This window comes from Gossypium raimondii, chromosome 9, assembly GCF_025698545.1.
Source record: "Gossypium raimondii isolate GPD5lz chromosome 9, ASM2569854v1, whole genome shotgun sequence".
Lineage (NCBI taxonomy): Eukaryota > Viridiplantae > Streptophyta > Magnoliopsida > Malvales > Malvaceae > Gossypium > Gossypium raimondii.
Window position 1 is genome coordinate 20,345,455 of NC_068573.1, and position 16,711 is coordinate 20,362,165.

The window sequence follows — 16,711 nt, forward strand, 5'->3', positions numbered from 1 at the left end:
GTGGTGCAAAAATCAACTTCCATCATTAGTCACACGATCGTGTCACCAGCCCGTGTGCAGACACACGACCGTATGCAGACAGTGTGCAACATAAATTGCCTTTTAATACAAGCTACCTATACCAAGCCATTTTAAACACATACCAATGCTTATACTTAACAATACACCTATTCAAACATGTCAAGATATACTTTAAAATATTGCCTAATCATCCAACCAATATGTCACAATTGTCACCTCAATACAACAATTCACAACAAAACCTTTCATTATCAAGCATACCATATATCCATACCTAAACTTCCACCACATAATCATCCTTTCTAAATGCCAAAATCTCATCATAAAAAATGAATAATATTAGCCAAATCTCACATCAAGATGAACCAAAACATAAGTTTCAATCTCATACACTTATATATATAAATGACCATTAACGCCTATTCGCATGCCACTTATAACTGGGCCAATATGTTTAAAAGTCTACCAAAAGGATTGTGGATAGTGTAATGTTCAAAAGTGATCCAACTATAACACGATTATTGACAGCCTACAAGGAAGAAAAATGAAACAAAGGAAAGCTTACTCACAGGTTAGTAAATTCGTATGAATTTAAACACATCATACCTGCCATTTAATATCTTAATAATTCTATATAACATATAAACATGGTATTGCTTATCACCTTACACAATTCATGCCATAATCAATTTGGTTAGTACATCATCACATAATAATAAAATCATACATATAGGTAACATAACAAGCATAATGGCCATATCCAATTCATGGTTAACACTTCCATTCAAATACTCTTTTATCTCATTAACTTATTTCATACTTAATTTCATCCGAATAACCATAGTAAATTATCCTCGAATACTTGAGATAGATTTGCTCACACGAACCTTAAATAGGGTTATTAACCTTTACTCAATGCTGCTCACACAAGCTGTGGAAAATCAATAACAAATGCTGGATCTCAACCATCGATAAGGTATCCATCACCGATACATAGTACCTAATAAGATATAAACACTGACACATAGTGCCTAATATGATATGAACATCGATACAAAGTACCTAATAATACAGTCACTGGTACATAGTACCTGATGCTTTAAACCCTAATGACATGTCATTTGTATCCTAATTATTCACTAAGTTCACACGGGCCTTAATCAATACTCAGATATTCTCCATTAATGTAACATTCTCTCATACATCAACATAGTCCAATTAACATTCCATATCATCTCTCTATTCATTCATGGCACATATATATGTCATACTTTGTAATTCAATCCTTTCAATGTCAACCTTATAATCCATACAACATATGTATATATATATATATATATATAATATTACAACACAAACTAATTTAATCAAAATGAACATTATACGAACTTACCTAACTAGAAAAGCAACGAACACAACACTAAGGACTATTGAATAATTTTTTCATTTTTAGCATTTATCGACACATTAATCAGTTTCTTAATATATATATATAATAACTTGATTCAATTATCAAATCCAAATACCTTATAACATCTTATTTAATGCATATGGCATCCTATTTATTCAATTTAGTCCCTAAAATTATAACGAGCATATTTTTTTTACGTTAAGCCCCAAACTTTAAAAAATTCATTATTATCCTTTACATCTCTCAAGTATCTAAATTTATAATAATTTCATGCCAATTTTAACATATTATCATTTTAGTCCCTAAACTCAAAACTAACTAAATTTACTTTACAAAATAGTCCTATTTCATAACAAAGCTTCAAACCCAAACATTAACATCCAAAAAGCTTTAAAAATAAAAATGGTAACTTTTAAAAACTTTGATAGTATTATGAAATAGTCCCTGGACTAGCTAGATTAAGCTACAACAATTTCAAAAACATAAAATTTACGAAAAACGGGTTTAAAAACCACTTACATGCAAAAGCCAAATTCTCAAGCACCAAAAATGGCTTTCAAGCTCCTCTTTTCATTAGTTTCAAACAGTGGAGAAGGTAAATGAAAAAGATGATGGGTTTTTTTTGTTTTTTTTATTATTATAGTTTAACATATATTTTAACTTTATGTTTCACTTATTTTTACTATAATTCCAAGTCATACCCGTCCACTATAAACATCTGTGGCATAATTTCCAAACAAACCTATTAAATTATGCTTTAGATTCTTTTAGCACATATAAATTAATAGCAATTAACTTTTGCAATTTTTACGATTTAATCATTATACCTCAATTAACTATTCAAACATCAAAATTGATGTACCAAACTTTAATACAACTTTCTAATGACCTCATAAATATTAAATAATTAATATTTATGGACTAACTCCTCAAAACTGTGGCACCAAAACCATTATTTTTGACACCACTTAAAACAGGCTGTTACAATGCGGATTCATACAAGCGAACTTTGTAGCGGATTCATAAAATTTATTGAATAAATCTGACAGACTTTCTTACACATATGAGGCTTAAAGCCTTAAACCCTACAAAGTCTCATACGTACATAGAACCCACATTGGGTTATCATAATCATTTGCACATATATCTCTGTACAATCCAATCGAACCTCTGTAAAGCCAAAAACCATGCATATACATTCTTCGTACTATCCATTTGAACCTCCGCAAAGCCATATAACACGTGGCACAAAGTCCGTAAAGTGACATTTCTTTATCTTTCATCCGTCAAAACAACCCTCCATACTCCGCATATCATTCATACTCCGCATATAGCAAGCATTCAACTGATCATTTTATTGATAACACAACATATCATACCAAACATAACATCAAGCGACCCACTGCAATGATAACTTCATCAATAATTGTTTTCTCGGAAAAAAGTTCATCAAACTGTGTGCTGGAAAGTAAAATTGAACATGCAACTGTAAAAAAATACTTTATATAAACCATTCACGATAATATAACTCATCATTAGCAGAACATGAAGTTAACCACAACATGATAACATAGTACTAATATATATATATATATATATATAGAAAGAGGGAGAGTAAAAATAGAGAGTTTGAGTTTAGAAACTCACCAACAAAATACCTGAGTTGGTACAGCTTACACCTGCTTAGTCTTCCCTTTATCACTTGGACCTCATTGGAAATGTGCAAATGTACAAAATCGCAACAAGTAATAAAGTGACAGGTAAATGTCGAGTTATCGTACCTACAGGGAATGTGAAAAGAAAATATTTATGAATGCAATTAAAAACACTTTGGTGAAGAAAAATATTTTGATTTTAAGGAAGTGATTTAAAAACTAAAATTTAACTAACTAAGATAAAATAAAATAAAAATAAAAGTTCCAATGCAGAATTTCAAAAGATGATTTTAATCAAGATGACATACTGTGTTAGATTAATTACATTTCTTGACTTAAAATTACTAAACTCATGTTCATGTTGTTAGGAATAAATTCATGGCAACTTGCTAATTTGCTAACTCTTGCTCATACGTACCTATTAAATTAACTAATCTCTTGAATATTTTCCAATGCCAATTCAAACAATTAATCAATCTTCATAAGCACATAAAAGATTAAGTGAGGTAACAATGTATTCCAACCTTGAAATAGTTTAATCACAATAATCTTACAACTTATGCAAAGCTAATGTATCGTCTAATACCATCGCTAATTTAACCCTTAGCTACCTTAGAAGATTAAACATGCACTGATAAAGTATTGTGTCAATTAATTACAATTTCAACACGATTAAATAATTAATTCATTAGTTGCCTTACAATTATAATTCAAGAATAACTTAAGCATGATTTAACTTAATTAAACAACTTACCAAGGCCTATAACAACATAAACATAATTTTAATAACTTAAGTGGATGAAATGCAATCAACCTAACACGAATTAAATTTAAGCCATATTAATTAAATTAATCATATCAACATTACAAGTATTCATAGACATGTTCATAACAACAATAATAAAAATTAAAGGATAGGGAACTAGAATCAAATCCAATGTTTCTCCGAAGTTGGACTAGTTTGCTCCAATCCTCCTTCTCCGTTTGTTCTTGTTGAACTGAGGCTTCTACGAGTGCTTGAATGCTGCTACAAATGGTGGTTGAAGGGATCTTTTCCAAGATAAAAAATTAGCAAGGGAATAGAAGGGAAAAATAAGAACAAAGAAAGGGGTTTTGAATAGAGAAAGTGAGAGAGAAGTGAAGAATGAAAGGATAAGAGGTGTGTTGAAAATGAGCAGCCAAGGGGTGTATTTATAGATTCGATACACTGCTAAAAATAGAAAAAATTAGCAGCCAGAGACTCCCCCCATGGTCGGCCACACATGTGGCAAGTTTGAAGCTTTCAAACTTGCTAAATTTAGCTAATGGCAAATCTACAAAAGCATGGTAAATGGAGGGGTTTGAATGCAATTTCAAGGAAGATTCAAAGGCTGTTTTGCAAGCCAAATAATCAGCTAAATAAGCTCATTGGGTTAGCATGTTGAACGGTTTTTGGCAGCCCAGTTGCTCAATTGGATCAGTCTTTTAGTTTAGCACAATTGGGCCTCTTTTTCATAATTTAATTAATAATAATTATTTAAACAAAAATAAATTGGTTGAAAATTAAAATTAATTATATTATGAATTAATATTAATAATTTGGACCATCTTAGGCTGAAAAATTAATTCGCCTCGATGCTTCAAAATCGCTTCTCGATTTTGTGCTTCTAATAGTGTCTATCGAGTCATTTTTTGCCCTTTGTGCAAATCTGTCGAAAATAAATTAAAATTAATTATAAAAGTAATTAAAATTAAACGTGTTAATAATTTAACTACAATTTAATTATTTTATAATTATTATATATTTTTCAACAAGAATTACTGCGAAATGCACGAATTTGAGTTAAAAAGGGCATGAAAAAGTGTGTATATTTTTGTGTTTCATCACCCCCAAACTTAATTCATTGCTCGTCCTGAGTAATGCATAAATTAAAGAGAATCTCTTGGAGACACTTTTGAAAAATTCCTTCAGAACAACATTCTTCCCAAAATTATGAATTTAGTATACTTATGCTCAAGAACAAGAAATTTGATATTTATGCTACTTAAGTATACATATCATTCAAATTAATCTCAATCATTATTATGATAGCAAAAATAGACTAAATGCTTACTCAATAAAGACATGTTAAATCCCTACCAATTTGATTTTATTCCTTTATTTAAGATTAAGCTACAATCATCAAGTTTGCTGAACATAGCAATTTCTCTCCACTAATGTAGGTAGCATAGAAACTTGAATCAATAGGTCTTTTAAATAGGTTGTAACGTGGCTAAGCTAGGGGTAGGTAAAAGACAGATAAATTTAGGCTTAAACCCTAGACTCAACTTCAATCGGACTTTCGGAATATTTACCTTCAATACACCAACTTATTTTGCTTTCACATGCTCATTTGTACATCTATTTTCTTTCAAGTACATATGCTCTTCTCTTTTTTTCTTTTCTTTTCTCTTTTTATTTTCACAAGCATTTTGTTGTATGTACTACAAATTTTTTGAGCTTTTGATACTTCTTTTCAACTCCCCAAACTTATTTTCAAAGAATATTCTAAATAGTACTGAGTCTAGTGTTTGGGATAATTTAAAGATAATTAAGATAGAAGTGATGGCTAAATATTGCATAGGTTCAAATAAAATTAGGATATATAGTCTCAAAGTTGGGTTTCAAGGGATAAAAATTCATCAAGGTTGGCTTGAAAGGCTCAAACGGTCCAAACAAAATATGCCTAAATCATTTTCAACATTCCATGCTTCCTAGAATTTCGCCTTAACAAATTACTAAGTCAATTCTAGAGACTTAAACTTTCATGCATGCCTAACTTTCCTAAGGAACTAAAAGTTTCATGGTATGATTTACACACTTTATTTAGAGTACATTTGTGTCATAATTCAACTAACATAACAATTATTGAAATAATAGAACTTTATTCATATTGAAATTTAGCATACTTAACAAAATTTCATATCTTTGAACAAAATATAACCTAATCATAATTAAAAGAAAATTTTATTTTAAGAGGAAATAATTTCAATTTTTCAGTCCCTCTACTTAAGATGAACAATGTCCTCACTGTTAGAAGTGAATAGATACTATACACCAGGTAGGACTCTAGAAAAGAGGAGGTGAGTCAATTTGACTGCTTAAGTACCAAGCTCTTTCTAGATCCAATCCTAGACATATATATATATATCTATTGTCGCACTTCTTATTATAAAAACTTATTCTTTTTTATTCATGATTTCAATCTCTTGTTTTATTATGCGAAAAATTAAAAATCCTAATAGATCCTAATCCTAAAATAACTTACGAAAGAAAATAACATAAGGTAAAGATCCCCCCTTTCTTATTTATTTATCGATCCCTCAGAATCTGACTCATCTTTTGATTTATCGTCTTTGTTTTTGCATGGACCGCTTGGTTCCCTCTTCGATATTTGGTTCCATGGTTCAAATATAAAATCTAGAAACTCAGGCACAAAAATAAACGGGTCATTGAATATTTTCGTAAGAACGCTTCTTATTGAGCTATCCCGTATTTTTGAATATCTCCAGTAAGCTTGTTGCTACCACTACATATGTTGCATTATGTCCATCAAATTTGACAGCTCATCTTGAAGATCCGGGCGAGGCAATTGAGTTCTGAACATTGAGGTTGTCATGTCAGGTTCGGTTACCGATTCCATTGGTTCTGCCTTATCAGGGATTTCAGTTGGCTGCATTGGTTCGATCTCCATGAGATCTTCTTCTTCTTCTTCTTCTTCTTCGAGATCCTTGCTCTCTTCAACTCGTTATTGCAGGATAGGCTCACCGACTATTCGGTAGAGGTTCCAATCTGTGATTGTGACCTGGCTATATAACCTATCTTCTTTATGTTTGCAAGAATTTTAGCTTTCAAGCACAAAATTGTTCTCGTAAAAGGGAAGTAAGCTGGGCCAGAACGTCTAGCAGCACAATTTTGCATTTGTCTTAGAATGATTTTTCCCACATCAATGGTCTTTACTGTTAAAATCGAGAATAATAAGACCATTCACTCTAATGAAATTGTAGTCCCATGTGAAATAAGCATAAGGCTAAACCGAATGAAATAGAACCATACCTTCGCTAGTGGTGTCAAATATTCTCTGCGGCAAGTGTGAATTCCTTGCTTTGACACAATCCACTTAGAACCTGGAACTGTAAGTTCCTCGAGAATTTCTTGCAGATTTTCAGTCTCAATATTTCTTATCAAGGAAGAATATTCGTCATCTTCGAAATCAAGTAATTCAAAGAATTCATTAATAGCATTTGAGCTTATTGGCACCTTGATTCCTCGGACAGAAACTTCTGTTAATTTGTTTGAGGTCAAATTTGCATAAAATTCACGAACTAATTCCTCATCTATTCTAGGTCTTTTCTTACAAAACAACTCCCAATTGAGAGCTTTAGCAATTTGTCGAATGCACGCCATGAAATCGATATAGTTGCTTTCTTTCAGTGTAAAACCTTTTTTAGGGTGCCTTTGTTGATTCTTGAAACGCTTTCGTATCTCGTTTTGGCTTCTTCACAGTGAAATTTGTTTTGTGATTCGTCAATCTAGATAGAGGCACGAGTTCTCTTGCGAGGCATGATTAACCTGAACATAAGATGGAAAAAAATATTTTCTCAAAAATTTAATTATCTAAAATATTAACAAATCAATAAATTGAAAAATTAAATAAAATTGAAATTTAGGAGAAAAATTTGTCTTACCAGCTTTATATAAAAATTAATAACTCAAAGAAAATAAATATTAAGCAAAAGAGGTTGGTTTAGGGATGGTTGGAGGGTGTCTTGATGGTGTGGTACGTTAGTCAGGGGTGACTAGCTAGCAAGGGTGGGCACAGGCTTAAAGCAAAGAACCGCCACAGTGCAAGGTAGTAACATGCAAGGTAAGTGTGAGGTGCGGCAGCGTTAACATGTGCGAGCTAGAAGCAGTAGTGGTGTGCGCGGGGCAGTAGGGATAGTGTGCGAGCAGGTGCGTGAGGGAGCAGCAGGGCCTGGTGTGAGCAACAGTAGTAGCGTGCGGGGTGAGCTGCAGGGCACAAGTGTGCCGTACAGAGCTGGACGATGTTATGGCTGGAGGTTCGAGAGCTGCGACACTAGGTGATTATTGGTGTGGTTTGCTTAAGATGATGTGAAAAAGTCTAGAAGGTGATTGGAATTTATAGTGAAGAGGGTAACAGTTCAATTAGAATTTTTAGAATAATTTAATAATTAAAATGTTTTAAGTTCTAATTCCACATAGAGTCAATAACAAGTAATAATTAATATGATGCATATTAAAATATTATTTGCTATTAATTTATTGAAATAAGAACTATTAAGTAAAATATAATCAAAACTAATCCTAATTCTATGCAAAGTTGATAATAATTAATATATATTATAATAAATATAATTATATATTAGTTATTATCATCTTAGTTATTAAAATTAAATTAAAAACATTTATTTTAGATGCCATTGAAAATATTTACAAAAGAGACATCTAATTTTAATATTTACAAAAGAGCAACCAAATTTTAAAAATAATTCAATTAAGTACCTAGACTTAAAGAAAATTTGAAATTGAGTTGCAATTAAGACCTGGATCAAAATTGACCCTTTTATTTGAATAACTAGAAATTTACTTTTCCATTTAGGGAATAATTTCTGGGAAGATTATGTTAAAACTAATTCCCAGGAAAGATTGGAGGGGTTACAAGCGGTCTCGCTTAAGTGCCAATCTCCTAAACAAAATTTATTTAAACATACTAATCCCGAAAATATACCCTAAATCATTTATTTAAAAAGAAAACGATAAAAATTAAATATCTGATAAAATGAACGAGACTGTATCCCACTCAATTTTATCCCCCTAGTAATGTTTTAAGCATTGAGCATTGACTCGAAAATTACCTTCATTATCTTGAAGTTTGACAACTTCATATAGGAAAACTTGGTGAATCGTAAATGGACCAGACCAGCATGATATTAACTTACCTGGAAAGAACCTTAATCTAGAATTGAATAACAAGACTTGCTAACCTGCTTCAAATTCTCGAACTCGAATGTGCTTGTCATGTCATCTTTTAAGTCTTTCCTTGAATAGTTTGGCATTCTCGTATGAGAACATTCGGAACTCTTCTAACTTGTTGAGTTGAAGCATCTGTTTCTCTTTAGCAAGCTTAAGATCCAAGTTGAGTTGTTGGAGAGCCCAGTAAGCTTTGTGTTCTAACTCCAATGGCAGATGACAGACTTTCCTAAAGACCAACCTATAAGGTGACATCCCTAAAGGTGTCTTGTATGCGTCCTGTAGGCCCTTAAAGCATCATTCAGTCTTTTGGACCAATCTTGTTGGTTCGGGTAAACTACCTTCTCGAGTATGCCTTTGATCTATTTGTTCGCCAGTTCAGCTTGCCCATTCATCTACGGATGGTAAGCTGTGGTAACCTTGTGCTTCAATTCATGTTTGTCGAGTAACCATTTCAACCATTTGTTCACAAAATGGGACCCTTCATCCCTGATGATAGCTCCCAGGGTTCCAAACCTTATGAACACATGCTTTTATAAAAATTTCATCACAACCTTGGCATCGTTCGTCAGATATGCCTCAGCCTCAACCCACTTAGATACATATTCTACTGTTACCAATATATACTTATGACCAAAAGACGGAGGGAAAGGGTTGAGAAAGTTAATATCCTAAACATTGAATAATTCTACCTCAATGATGTTTATTCGGGGCATCTCATTTCTGTTGGTAATGTTTTTAACCCTCTGGCATCAATCACAACTCTTTACATAAGCATATGCATCTTTGAATAATATTGGCCAAAAGAATCCGACTTGCAATACTTTGGCTGCAGTACGTGTACCTTAGAAGTGTCCCCCACTTATTGCTGTGTGACAATGATATAGAATCTTATGTACGCATCTCCTGATCGTTTGATCTGCACACTTTTTAAATAAATATGACTCATCCCATAAATAGTATTTCAGATTGTGAAGAAACTTTTTCTTTTGATGATACTTCTTATCAATCGGCATCAAACCACAAGCTAAATAATTAGCAATATCAACAAACCAATAGTATTATGGACATGATTTACCTTCAATATGTGTTCATCTAGGAATGTCTCATGAATGGGTATAAGTGCAGAATTCCCTTCTTGTGGCTCCAATCTGGATAAGTGATCTGCAACCTGATTTTCTACCCCTTTTTGATCTTAAATTTCTAGATAAAATTTTTGGAGTAGAAGTACCCATTGGATTAATCTCGGCTTAGCATCCTTCTTGGCAAGTAAATACTTAATTGTCGAATGGTCCGAATAGACAGTCACTTTGGTACCTATAAGATAAGATCAAAACTTGTTAAAACCAAACACAATAGCAAGTAACTCTTTCTCTGTTACCATATAATTCATTTGAGCTCCTGTTAGAGTCTGACTTGCATAGTAGATGGGATAAAAAATTTGTTCCTTCGCTGGCCCATCACAGCTTCTATCGCAAAGTCACTTGCGTCACACATCAATTCAAATGGAAAATCCCAGTCTGGTGTAACGATGATGGGTGCCGAAACTAACCAACTCTTCAAATCATTGAAAGCTCTTAAGCACTCCCCATCAAATTTGAACATCATGTCCTTCTCCAATAATTTGCATAAGGGTTTAGCAATTTTGGAAAAGTCCTTAATAAATCTCTGATAGGCGTGACCCAAAAAGCTCCTAACACCCTTTACAGATGTTGGAGGTGGGTGTTTCTCAATAACATCTACCTTTTCTTTATCTAACTCAATTCCATGTCTCGTTATCCGATGCTCTAGAACAATACCTTCTCGTACCATGAAATGACACTTTTCCCAATTAAGTACGAGGTTTGTTTCTTCACGTCGCCTTAGTACCTTGGCTAGATTGGCTAAGCAATCATCATAAGTGTCTCCAAACACTGAAAAATCATCCATAAAGACTTCCAAGTATTGTTCAACCATGTTAGTAAAAATTGACATCATACATCTTTGAAATGTAGCAGGTGCATTACATAAACCAAATGGCATGTGTCTAAATGCAAATGTATCCTATGGGCATGTGAATGTTGTCTTGTGTTAATCTTCTGGCGCTACTGTAATTTGATTGTACCCTGAATATCCATTGAGAAAATAGTAATAATCTCACCCCGTGAGTCTATCCAGCATCTAGTCCAAGAACGGTAAAGGAAAGTAATCTTTCCTAGTCGCCTTGTTCAGCTTTCGGTAATCGATGCAAATTCTTCATCCCGTAACTGTTCTAGTTGGTATTTACTCATTATTCTCATTCTCAACGATCGTAATACCTCCTTTCTTTGGCACACACTAGACCAGACTTTCCCACGAACTGTCTAAGATAGGGTAAATTATACCCACATCTAACCACTTAATGACTTCTTTCTTTACCACACCCTTCATGATGTGGTTCAATCTTTTTTGTCCATCAATCATTCCTTTTTGCCATCTTCCAAAATGATCTTGTGCATGCATACAGACGGATTAATTCCACGAATATCAGCTATGGTCCATCTGGTAGCCTTCTTGAATTGTTTTAACACTAGGATGAGTTTCTCTTCTTGCTCTTCAGTCAATTCTACTAAAACAATCACAGGCAAAGTAAAAGGGTTACCTAAATAAACATATTTTAAATGTGATGGAAGTACCTTCAGTTCTAATTTAGGTGGCTCCTCAATTGACACTTTTGGTTGTACATAATCTCTACTATCTAACTCCAATGATTCAAAACGAGATTGCAGATTAAATCCCCTTTTATTAGCTTCTAGCGAAGCTAAGTATTCCTCTCCCTCTTCATGACTTGGAGGGTCTGATGTTATAATTTGCTCCAACGGGTCCTCAACGTAGTTGAGTTCCTTTTTTATGACTAATTCCTCTAAATCAGATACTGTAGAACAATAATCAAATGTGTCAAGAAATCGCATAGACTTGAAAACATTAAATGTTACATGATCATCCTAAACACGCATAGTAAGCTTGCCTTTCTGCACATCAATACGGGTCCTTCCAATTGCTAGGAAAGGTCTTCCTAGGATGATTGACACCTCTTTATCTGCTTCAAAGTCTAGAATAACAGAGTCAGCAGGAAAAATAAATTTATCTACACGTACCAATTCATCCTCGATTTTTCCTTCTGGATGTGCTAAGGATTGATCTGCTAATTGAAGTGTAACTGTAGTAGGTCTAACTTAACCTATCCCCAACTTTCTGAATATGGACATGGGCATCAAGTTGATGCTCACACCCAAATCGTATAGTGCCTTACCATAATATGTGGCTCCAATGTTGCAAGGCATGGTAAAACATCTAGAATCTTTCAACTTTGGGGGTAGTTTATCTTGAATATATGCACTGCATTCCTTCGGCAGGGGTACCATCTCAAATTCTCCAAGTCTCCATTTCTTGGACAAGATATCCTTCATGAATTTGGCATAATTTGGCATTTGTTCAAGTGCTTCTAGCAACGGAATGTTCATATGAGGTTGCTTGAGTACGACTAGACACTTTTTGAAATTGACTTCCTACTTCTGCTTCTGAAGTCTTTGAGGGTAGGGTGGTGGAGGATTCTTTACTTGAACTGGTTGATTTGTCTTCTGTTGCAATTCTGCATCTAACGAAGTTGTTAGTTTATCAGAATTAACTGGTTTAGAAGTTGCCTTATCGAATTTTGCAGATTTTGGTTCTGGTGAAAATGGAATTTCAAACTCGGTTGAACTTCCACTCAGTCTTGAGCATTAGTTGGCTCCTCCTCAATTTCAATGGTGTCAGGCTCTAATGTCTTTCTTCTCCTCAATGCCAATGCTTTACAATACTCCTTCCCCAGATTTCTTAGATTCTCCATATTACTAGGCAAAGCACCTTATGGATGGTTTTTGAGTTCACTGGCAAGTTGACCCACTTGATTCTCCAAATTCCTTAAAGTGGCATCATTCTTTTCCATATATGCCTTCAATAGATTCTCTAAACTATTGGAAGGTTCAGCTTGAGTTGGTTTCTGAAGTTGTTGGGTTAAAATAGGTGGCTAGGTCGGTCCAGCCCCTTGGTTACTCCAGGAAAGGTTAGGCTGGTTTCGCCAAGATGGGTTATAAAAATTGGATTCCAGTCCTTGCCTTCCTCGGTTTTGGTTCTGATTACCCATGTAATACACGGATTCTGGGTTTGATGGACATTCTTCGAACAAATGTCCTTCCCCACAATAAACACAGGCTATATTTTCAAAGTGATTAGGTGGTTGAGTTATAAAACTATTAAACCCATTAGTTGTAAAATTTTTAAGTATCGATGATATTGAGGATACCTGAGATGCAAGTGAAGTGAGAGCGTCCACTTCATGTACTCCAGCGACTCGTCGTGACGCTGCTCGATTGGTTGGCCACTAATAATTGTTGTTGGCAATCCTCTCAATGATTTCATAAGCCTCGTTATACAAATTAGAAAGGAGAGCACCATTAGCAAAAACGTCCACTACCATCTTCGTGTGAGCATTGAGACTGTTACAAAATGTCTCAAGTTAGATACAATGAGAGATTCCGTGATGAGGGCACTTTCGTAATAATTCTTTATACCTTTCCTATGCCTCAAACAAAGAATCATCATCCATTGTTGGAAAGCAGTGATATCAGTCCTCAACTTAGCATTCTTGCTAGGCGGGAAATACTTCATGAAGAATATTTTTGCTAACTCTTGCCATGTAGAAATGAAATTTGGTGGCAATGAGTTCAACCAAACTCGAGCTCTATCACTTAGTGAATATGGGAACAATTTTAATTGTAGTACATCTTCGGGTACTCCGACTAACTTGAATGAATCGCTCGCCTCCATAAACAGTCTTAAGTAAAGATGAGGATCTTCGGTAGGCATTCCACTGAATTGGCCCACTGTTTGAAATATCTGGAACATGACTGGCTTTAGCTCAAACTGTAGTGCATCGATTTTGGGTTTCCTAATACCCAGATTAAGATCATGAAACACTGGCATAGCATACTGTCTTAGAGCTCTATCCCTATCATCAACAATAAGGATACGATTTTGAGCGGGGTTTGCTTCGTTTTCTTGATTCGAATTTTCATATTTCATCTCTTCGATCCTTCTCCGAAATGCTTGTCTTCTTCATTGTCAAAAGTTCTTTCAATCTCAGGGTCTACAAGGAGTAAATCGATGATTCGATCAATACTAATAAACACCTGAAACAACACAGAAAAAAATAATTAAGTTAGAATTGAACAAAAAAAACCAAAATGAAAAATTAACAAATTCACAAATAATGACTTTTAGAACAGTCCCCGGCAAGCCAAAAACTTGGAACAATGGAAATGTGTAAGTATACACAATCACAAAAAGTAATAAAGTGACAAGTAAATGTCGAGTTATCGTAACCACAGGGAATGTGAAAAGAAAATATTTATGAATGGAATTAAAAACACTTTGGTGAAGAAAAATATTTTGATTTTAAGGAAGTTATTTAAAAACTAAAATTTAACTAAGTAAAATAAAATAGAATAAAAATAAAAGTTCTAATGCACGATTTCAAAAGATGATTTTAATCAAGATGATAAAATTGTGTTAGATTAATTATTTTCTTGACTTAGAATTACTAAACTCATGTTCATGTTATTAAGAATAAAATCATGACAACTTAGTAATTTGCTAACTACTGCTCATACGTACCTATTAAATTAACTAATCTCTTGAACATTTTCCAATGCCAATTCAAACAATTAATCAATCTTCATAAGCACATAAAAGATTAAGTGAGGTAACAATGTATTCCAACCCTGAAACAGTTTAATCACAATAATGTTGCAAGTTATGCAAAGCTAATGTACCGTCTAATACCTTCGCTAATTTAACCCTCAGCTACCTTAGAATATTACACATACACTGATAAAGTATTGTGTCAATTAATTACAATGTCAATACGATTAAATAATTAATTCATTAATTACCTTACAATTATAATACAAAAATACTTAAGTGGATGAAATGCAATCAACCTAATACAAATTAATTACCATGATTTTACTTAATCAAACAACTTACCATGGCCTATAACAACACAAACATAATTTTAATAACTTAAGTGGATGAAATGCAATCAACCTAATACAAATTAAATTTAATTCATATTGATTAAATTGAACATATAAACATGTTCATAACAACAACAATAAAAATTAAAGGATAGGGAACTAGAATCAAATCCGGTGTTTCTCCGAAACTTGACTAGTTTGCTCCGCTCCTCCTTCTGTGCTTGTTCTTGTTGAACCGAGGCTTCTACGAGTGCTTGAATGCTTCTACCAATGGTGGTTGAAGGGATCTTTTCCAAGAGGGGAAACCAGCAAGGGAATGGAAGGGAAAAAGAAGAACAAATGAAGGGTTTTTGAAGAGAGAAAGTGAGAGAGAAGTGAAGAATGAAAGGATCAGAGGTGTGTTGAAATGAGTAGCCAATGGGGGTATTTATAAGTTGGATAGGCTTCTAAAAATAGAAAAAATCATCAGCCATAGACTCCCCCCATGGCCGGCCACACATGTGGCAAGTTTGAAGCTTTCAAATTTGCTAAATTTAGCTAGGGGCAAATCTACAAAAGCTTGATAAGTGGAAGGGTTTGACTGTAATTTCAAGGAACCTTCAAGGGATATTTTGCAAGCCAAATAATCAGCTAAATAAGCTGATTGAGTCAGCATGTTGGATGATTTTGGGCAGCCCAGTTGCTCAATTGGATCAGTCTCTCGGTTTAGCACAATTGGGCCTCTTTTCATAATTTAATTAATAATAAATATTTAACCAAAAAGAAATTTGATTAAAATTAAAATTAATTATATTATGAATTAATATTCATAATTTGGACCATATTAGGCTGAAAAATTAATTCACCTCGATGCTTCAAAATCGCTTCTCAGTTTTATGCTTATAGTATTGTCTACCGAGCCATTTTTTTGTCTTTTGTGCTAATCTATCGAAAATAAATCAAAATTAATTATAAAATTAATTAAAATTAAACATGTTAATAATTTAACTACAATTTAATTATTTTATATTTATTATATATTTTTCAACAAGAATTACTACGAAATTGCATGAATTTGAGTTAAAAAGGGCATGAAAAACTGTGTATATTTTCGTGTTTCCGCTCCTCTTTCTTGGTTGGCTAAATATAACAATAATATAAAAATCAAAACAAACATATACATATGAAAGAAACCTTAATCCATATACATGCAAAAGAGTTATAAATGATATCCACGATTTAAACATCACAAATCAAAATAAACTATGCTGAAATTCCCTGACTTTCCTTCATTTTCTTAAATCAAAAGATATGTAAAAGTTAGAAAATTTACCAGATTGCTAAGTTCTCAAGTAATTATGCTAACACCTTAGGTTCTTCCTTTCATGCAACTTATTTCTTAGTTTTCCTATCTTACAAAATGAATCAGAGAAGAAGAAAATAAAAGACTAGAGAAAAATGAATATCAGCATGAAGAATCTTTCTATATATAGTCTTTCCACCACCGCTTCCCTTAATCCCAAGTCAGTTAGTATTACTAATACCCTTAATCATGATGTTTCCCACTAACAGAAGTTCTTAGTTTTAATTTGACTGAACT

The 16,711-nt window shown here is 33.4% G+C and overlaps 1 non-coding gene across 1 annotated transcript; it reads left to right on the forward strand.

The window, feature by feature from the left end:
- Positions 1-13,629: 13,629 nt before the first annotated feature.
- Positions 13,630-13,735, forward strand: LOC128032981 (small nucleolar RNA R71). The gene has a single exon (XR_008189319.1). It is a non-coding gene; the product is annotated as a small nucleolar RNA R71 (small nucleolar RNA).
- Positions 13,736-16,711: the final 2,976 nt, after the last annotated feature.